Source organism: Nesoenas mayeri (genome assembly GCF_963082525.1).
Source record: "Nesoenas mayeri genome assembly, chromosome: 5".
In the NCBI taxonomy this organism is placed as follows: Eukaryota; Metazoa; Chordata; class Aves; order Columbiformes; family Columbidae; genus Nesoenas; species Nesoenas mayeri.
The window spans coordinates 12156145-12163596 of record NC_137548.1 but is presented as its reverse complement, the minus strand read 5'-3'; positions in this window follow the sequence as shown (position 1 = coordinate 12163596).

Sequence of the window (7452 nt, the reverse complement as noted above, 5' to 3'; positions counted from 1 at the left end):
ATGAACAACTTTAGGATATATCAGTATAAAATACATATTTAGAGTTTATTGCTTCACCTGCATAACTAGGATCTTCAGCTACAAACATGTATTTTCATTGTCAAGTAGTCCAGATTTTAACAAAAGCATGAACTGTGTCTTACTATATTCACCAATATGAATGTGAGCTTTGCAAGACATCCTCTGGTTGGTGAATGAGAAGCTCAACATCTAGATTCAACTGATACGTGGTATAACACTATCCTACATAGATAGTACTCTTAAAGAGATAATTAGGAAAATAAAGCAAGAAATTGTCACACAATGTAATGTAGAGTCATTCTTATAAATGTTAATGCTGGCAGTACAGAGAGCTTAATTAATGTTGTACTGGTAGCATCTGGGAATGATGCAAGGACATTAGGGATGCGACTAGAGTTTCAAAGCAGGTACTATTAGCATCTCAGACAAGGCACTTACAAAGAGTGTAATTGGATAGCTGATGAATTGAGAATGCTTCTTCACAATTTCTTTGATTTACCTTTCTTCCAAACGTTCTCTTCGGTCTTCTCTCAGATTTAGGATAATCTTTGTTCTACAGCCATGGGGTTCCCCTTGAATGAAACGTGAGAGTTTTATTGGCAACACAAATGGCCAAATAGCAAGTTTTTTCTGAATTTAGGAGTTAATATAATTGTAATAAGAAATTCTTAATCGTCATTGACTACCTGATAGTGATGAACTGGTGCTTTCTACCTATTCTATGCTCCAGCAAATGCAACAACTAAAGCAATTGTACCATTTCAATGTGTATTTCCCCCAAATTTCACAACCCTCTTGAAGCAGAGCAGTACACAGCAACACATGAACTGCAAGAGGGAGTTTATAATGCAGAAATTCACTAAGTTTGACCTTTTATGTTATACACACTAAAAATGAAATGGAGCAGCGGTGCTGTATTGTGTGATACCATCTTCATTCTCTTGCTATACAAAGTTCAGTCGATGGTTATTACCCAGGCAGGGCAAATTTGCTGCTAAAGTTAGGAAATATTATTATCTTGTATGTGCACCTCTGCTCTCACTGCTGCTCTGCAATGTGTTCACTTGATGTTAGCCAGCCACAAGAGACAAGAGAATAGCAGATTTTGTTCATGAACATTTACCGTTATCAACAATGGCAAGAGAGCCCTGAATTGCAGGTGACATACACGCTGCCTGTCGTTTTGCTTTGTGAGCACAGCAATATTTGCAATCAGGTAGGCAGATGTCAACCCTGAAGTAACCAGTCCTGGAGACAACAGCACAAGTAATTTTTCCATTAAAGCTCCACTGCTGGACTTCACAGTAGTAACGGGATAAGCTTTGGTCATCCCATGTCTGAATCCATGATGGTCAGAGTGCAATTGTGTCTGTCAGGTCAGTCATTCCCAGGATCCAGCTTGTCTGGATGAGTCAAGGCCTCGAGTCTGATTTTTCCACAGACCACAACAGAAAGCTCAAGAATTCTCAGGATATAATTATGGACTCAGGCAGTGTTTTAGTGGCTGAGTCATGTTAATAGCAACTGATGAATTGCAAACTGGTGTCCTCAGAAAGGTTTTCTTGCTGGAATAGAAAGTGTTGATGAGCAATTATTTCAGCCTGGAAGGCAAGAGTCTTCTCTTCTTCATCCATGAGCTGATCTTGAGTTTGCACAGATTTAGTGTTAGTAAGGATACATACAGCTGAAACCTTACAGCATGTATATTTTATACATACACACACTTGACTGTGGTATATGGCATATGAATGAAAAAATACAAATAATTTTGGATATATGTCTTGAGAGCAAAGGAAAGAGAAATATAATTATTGTTTCAGATGTATCATTAATACTCCAGTATATATTTTGGGTTTTCACTTCTGATTTCTAGTTTCCTGCTTAAGATGAAGATAACATAGGATGAATAATTATTTAATCAAGAGAAATTTAGTAGGCTTTTAAATGTATTCGTGTTAGATTGTATTATAAAGCAAGAAAAGTCATCACAAGATTTTACTTATTATCACTGTTTAATTTCCTTTTTACATTCTGGGACATTCCAGGGTTTAAATTTTACAGTTATGACGAAATAACAAAGACTGGAGATTGTGACTCTCCTTTAACTGAAACACTACCTGTATAGGAACATTCTGAGGTAATGATTTAAGAATAAGTTTGAAATTTCTCTGGAAGAATGAGAGACATTGGCTTAGTTGGCATAATGATGAGACTAATACGGACTTGCTCATAATCCATTCAAGTCAGAATAATACTACAAGGAAAGAGATTTTATTGAAGGGACATGTTATAAAGTCCCTCCTGTTGATCATTTAATGGTAACCAAGGCTGAAACCACATAAAGATGTAGAGTTCCTATTTAAGATGTGCTCCTGTTTAATGTTCCTATTTAAATTATGCTTAAACAGCCCCATTTAATCACCTGTTTTGAATAAAGACCATGAGAACCTCATGTCTCGCTACTAGCTGGTTTTATTTTGCCCACAGTTCTCTCCTGTCACAGCTGTGGGAAGGAAACAAGACAAGAGACAGAATAAATTATAATTTAGACTGACTAGAAGGATTATGCAGGATTATGTTAAAATTTTCCAAATGGAAATGATGGAAAGGAACATATTGTAGCAACGTTTCAGCTTACCTTAGCAGAGCAACTAATCTTCATCAGCTAAGTCTGGGAGAAAGAGAATCCCTGTCATCACTTGTCTGCCTGCAGAATTTACTCCATGTAGGTAACCTCAAACAACACTTTAAAAAAAATCACCCCATCACTTGGTTTAGACATGCAGCAGCAGAAGGAGAGTAGAGGAAACTGAACAAGACTCCTTGGGCATGGAGCAAGTCAAGACAGGTGCTGAGGGTGTATTATTCTGACAAACCACGTATCAAGGCTAACCGGGTTTACTAACCCATGTATTAGAGGTAAGCAGCCTCCTCATTTGTTGTTTAGAAACTGTGATCCTGATCCTGTGACAGAAGGCAAGTAAAATGCTACCTATTCAAAATCGTGTTGACTTATATTGATATTGCACAATATAAACGATACGGGTAAACTTGCAGAATCATAGAGTGTTTAAGGTTGGAAGGAACCTCTGGAGGTCATGCCATCCAACCCCTTTGCTCAAGCAGGGGCACCCAGAGCAGGTTGCCCACAACTATCTCCACTAATAGCTGCTCTGAAATGAACTCACTGATGGGTGACATCCCTTTGCAATTACACAAACTGGACCACATCCCTCTGTCAGAAAGAATCTTAAAGCTAAACTTTCTAAAGGAGCAGCTGATTATGCCCTGTCGCTCAAATGGCACTGAAGGACAGAAATGGAAGATATAACTATCTGTGAATGGGGGTGTGCCTAAAGTGCATCAATAGTCTGATCATGTTTCTGAATGCAACTGAAGATACTAGCCCCCTAACTTGTAAGGTGAATCCATTAAAGCAAAAGAGAAGCTTAGAAATTCCGCTAATAACACACTAATGAGTATTGCTCCTTGGTGTCTGCCCTATTGCTGCAGCAGGCAAAGGGAGGAGCGTGCATCTCTTCGTCTGCCCTACTACCCTCCCACTGCTGGGACATGAGAGTTTAGCATCAAGTCTGTTGAGTTTGCAATGCTGTTAGAATTCACCAGATGGGGCTAATACAGCAAATATAAATATTCTCTACAGAAGACACACTGAACAAATATATATAGATAGGTAGAGAGAGCAATATATATTTGTATATATGGCATAGGAGTTTTAACCTTCTGAAAGTATCTTTTAAGTAAGCCCCCTCAATAAGTCCATTATTTATAACAGATACTTTGTTTCAATAGTTTTCTATTAATCATATGTTTAACTATTCAATCATTCACCATCATCCCACAAACCGATAACTGTCTCAGGAAATCTAGGTTAGAACAGGCTTGCTTTTTTTTTTTTTCTTTTTTAATCTCTAAACAACTATAAAACCACATTTATAAAAATGGAAGGGTATGTGTTGTCTTCAATTCCAAGATATTATGACTTTTTCTATGTTTAAATAAAAATGCAAATAAAAGTTGTAAAAATCAGTGTAAGCTTGCAAATGTGTATGGCTTTCCCTTTTCATGTGATACACTGATACAGAAACTGATCCTGCCTCCTCAGTCCATCTCCCAGACTTAGTTTCATGTAGAGGCTCTGAACATATTTAGGCATTGCAGCAAAGTTTTAGTTCGCTGATTTTTTAAAAAAGGAAATCCCTGAATGCCAGAGCATCTATTAGATGTCCTCGTCTGTGTCAAATCAATTAATCGGGAAGTTAGTATTTGAAAATTGAAAGTAATTGCCTGTGAAAGATGTTAGAGTGATGCTCTCTATGTTTTACTGTGTCTTTAATAACCTATTCTATCACTATTACTTTCAAAGGGGATGAAAATACATTAAGATGTATCTACCCTATATTTGATTTTAGCACGTTATACCTACTTACGGAAATAAAACCAACAGTGAACAAAGAGACATCAGACGGCATTTAACTCAACCGACTGAACAGCTATTGGGAAGTTACATAAATCATATTATACCTAGAACCTGGTCATAGAAAGATGAAGGCAAAAAAAAAAAAGGAATGTCATACTAATGTGCATACCTGATGAAATGATTACTGGTAAGTATATGTTACATAAGAACATAATATTGCATGAGCTGGATAAGGATGGTAGTTTCAGGTAAACCAGAAAAGCAGGGATCCAAGAGCATAGTCTACAGAGGTAATCTTCAAACCACACTTTCCGTTGGTAATTCCATCACCTGCTATATATATGTAGCAAGCGAGAGTAGAGAGAAATTGAACAAGTCTCATTAGGCATGGTAGAAGTCAGACTTCCCATTGGACAAGCACTTAGCCTCCTGAAAGCCTGACTGCTGATTTGTGATTAATTAATTTTTTGTGTGTGATGAAATTATAAGGTACATATGATATTATCATAAGAATATACGGATCATAGCAATAAATCCCTATTATCCTCAGCATTTGTCTTGTAGATAACAAAATCCCCGTCATTAAAAAAATATTCCACTTTGATGGAAAATTTGTATTGGGAAGTTTTACCTAAACAGTTCCACAGTTCCACTCACCAGTTTTCCAGTTCCTAGATATGAATAAGCTCCGGACACGAGATGGGTGGTGAAGACTTGTGAATTTAAATTCTGCCCTTCTTGACTTGCAAACAAAGGTCATGAGCAGGACCATAATAATGACCATAGTGAAGCCAGCACACAATTCAGAGAAATTAGCTCTTCTTTCTTTAAATGTGCAATGATTCAACTAGCACTGAACAAACAGAGGGTGCTATGCAGTATCCAAAGCTCCTGTGCTTCAGTCAGCTCACAGTGAAACAAATAAATCAACTTAACAGCAGAGTCAATGATACTGTTAAGCGTCATTCTTTATTTTATCAGCGCTGGGGAACACTGGGGATCATCCTCTATAAGTGCTCCAACAACTGGACGCTCTTGCATTGCTTATATTCACATAATTACTATATATTAATTACATTTTTTGAAATGTTTAACATACATCTATACCAAGAAATAATTGATTATGTTAGTTATAATTTATTAGTTTCTTACCTACAATACATCTATTAATTATTAGTTAAATATAAACTAAGTATTCTGCTTCTAAACAATGTATCACTTCTTCTTCTGACTCCCTCTTGTCGTGCAGAAGGATCTAAAACTTGAAAAATACCTTCTCGTTTTGCAGTTGGTTAGAAAGCATTTATCATGTCAATTGGTTAATGATGTGTACGTCTTTTGTAACTTAATCACAGTATACATTAATTTAGCATCTTCTCTTCAACAGACAAACTCATAGTCCTATTAGAAGATCATCCATCTAAAACTTCAGTGCTTCATCTAAAACAATTTGGAGACAGTCATCCAGGCCATGGAACTGAAATTACACTTATGCCACTTGTGGAGAATCTCCTCCTATGACTGGACAGAAAGCAGATGGCCATTCTTCTCAAGCTCTCTGCAACATGTTTGAGATAATATTGCCTCATGTGAGAACGGTGATAAGCTGAATGTAGAACCTGCCAAAAAGTTTTCAGTCTCTCTTTGAGAAATACAACAAAACAGAAGAGAAAGATCTCTCCATAAGATAGGCAGATGACCCTGGAGAGACTGAGGAACCCAGGATAAATTTAAGGCATCCATACACATACATCTCTTAAGTGCAAACCGTTCAGAGGCTCTTGAATCTGGCTGCCTTTTAGTACTTACTCTGTTCTTTGTTTTAGGCTGGTAGTGCTTTCCTTTCTTTGGCTGTTAAAGTCTGTTCTTTCCAAGGACACCTGTCTCAGCTTTCCTTATTTCCCATTCTGCTTAGGGAGTCTTAAATCACACAATGGCAGCCACTTTCTCACATGGGTGACTGTTACCTGACTGTTGGTCACACCAATTACTGGTTGCTTGGCTGACCTGCAACACCTACTAATATGATGTATTATCAAAACACGATAACCACAAGCTTCCCAGTGAAAAACAGCTGAATGAAATAGCTGAATCTGATGGAAGAAAAAATAATTTTGAAGCATTTATGTACGGAATCTTTTGTTGCTTAAGTTACAAACACACAAGAGTCCACTGCAGACTGCAGCTTAGGAGTGTTCTTGGCCTTTTCGATGGCATATTCTCACACTGCAGCACTGATAAGCATCACTGCCTAGAAATTCCAGTTTTGTAAGAAAGTCATTGCTGCTGGCCAACAATCAGGCCTTACTTATTCACAGGTTTGTCATTCTGCAGCTGGATTACAGCAATACCATATGCATGGATAAAATTTCTTCCCTATTTAGGGAGTCTTGAGAAGTACATACTGCTGTAGCACATCTTAGAAACACAAGCTATTTGTAAGCATATCAAACCAATCTCTCTGGCTTTCCATAGAATTTAAATTAAATTCATTATCTCAGTCTTATCTTCAGAGAGCAGAACTTCCAGGACAGCCACAGCTTCAAGATAAGAACTATTGTTGACAAGAACAGCACTCTTCACTATGGAGGTACAGTAGTCTCTTCAGGAGACACATTACAGGGATTGCAAACAGCAAAATGAAATGTTGCAAAAACACAAGAGAATTCACTGTCATCCAATCCTAAATGCAAAGAGGATTTCTTTTACCTTGCCTTCTTCAATTCAAATGCTTGGTTTTAAAAATATCTGTTTATTTTTAAGTAATACCCCCCCCCCCCCCTGAACTATGAAAACAAAATGTTTCACGTGCTCTTGCTCTTGAGAAGGGATGAGAGTACAAACAACACACAATGTATTCCAGCACAGCAGAAACTCACTGATAAAACTCTTTCACTTTGTAGTACATATTACAATGCATTATCTCATGTATTCAGTGTTAAATGTGTGTACTGGTTAAGAAAAGATTCATAATTCAAATAAGGAGCTAA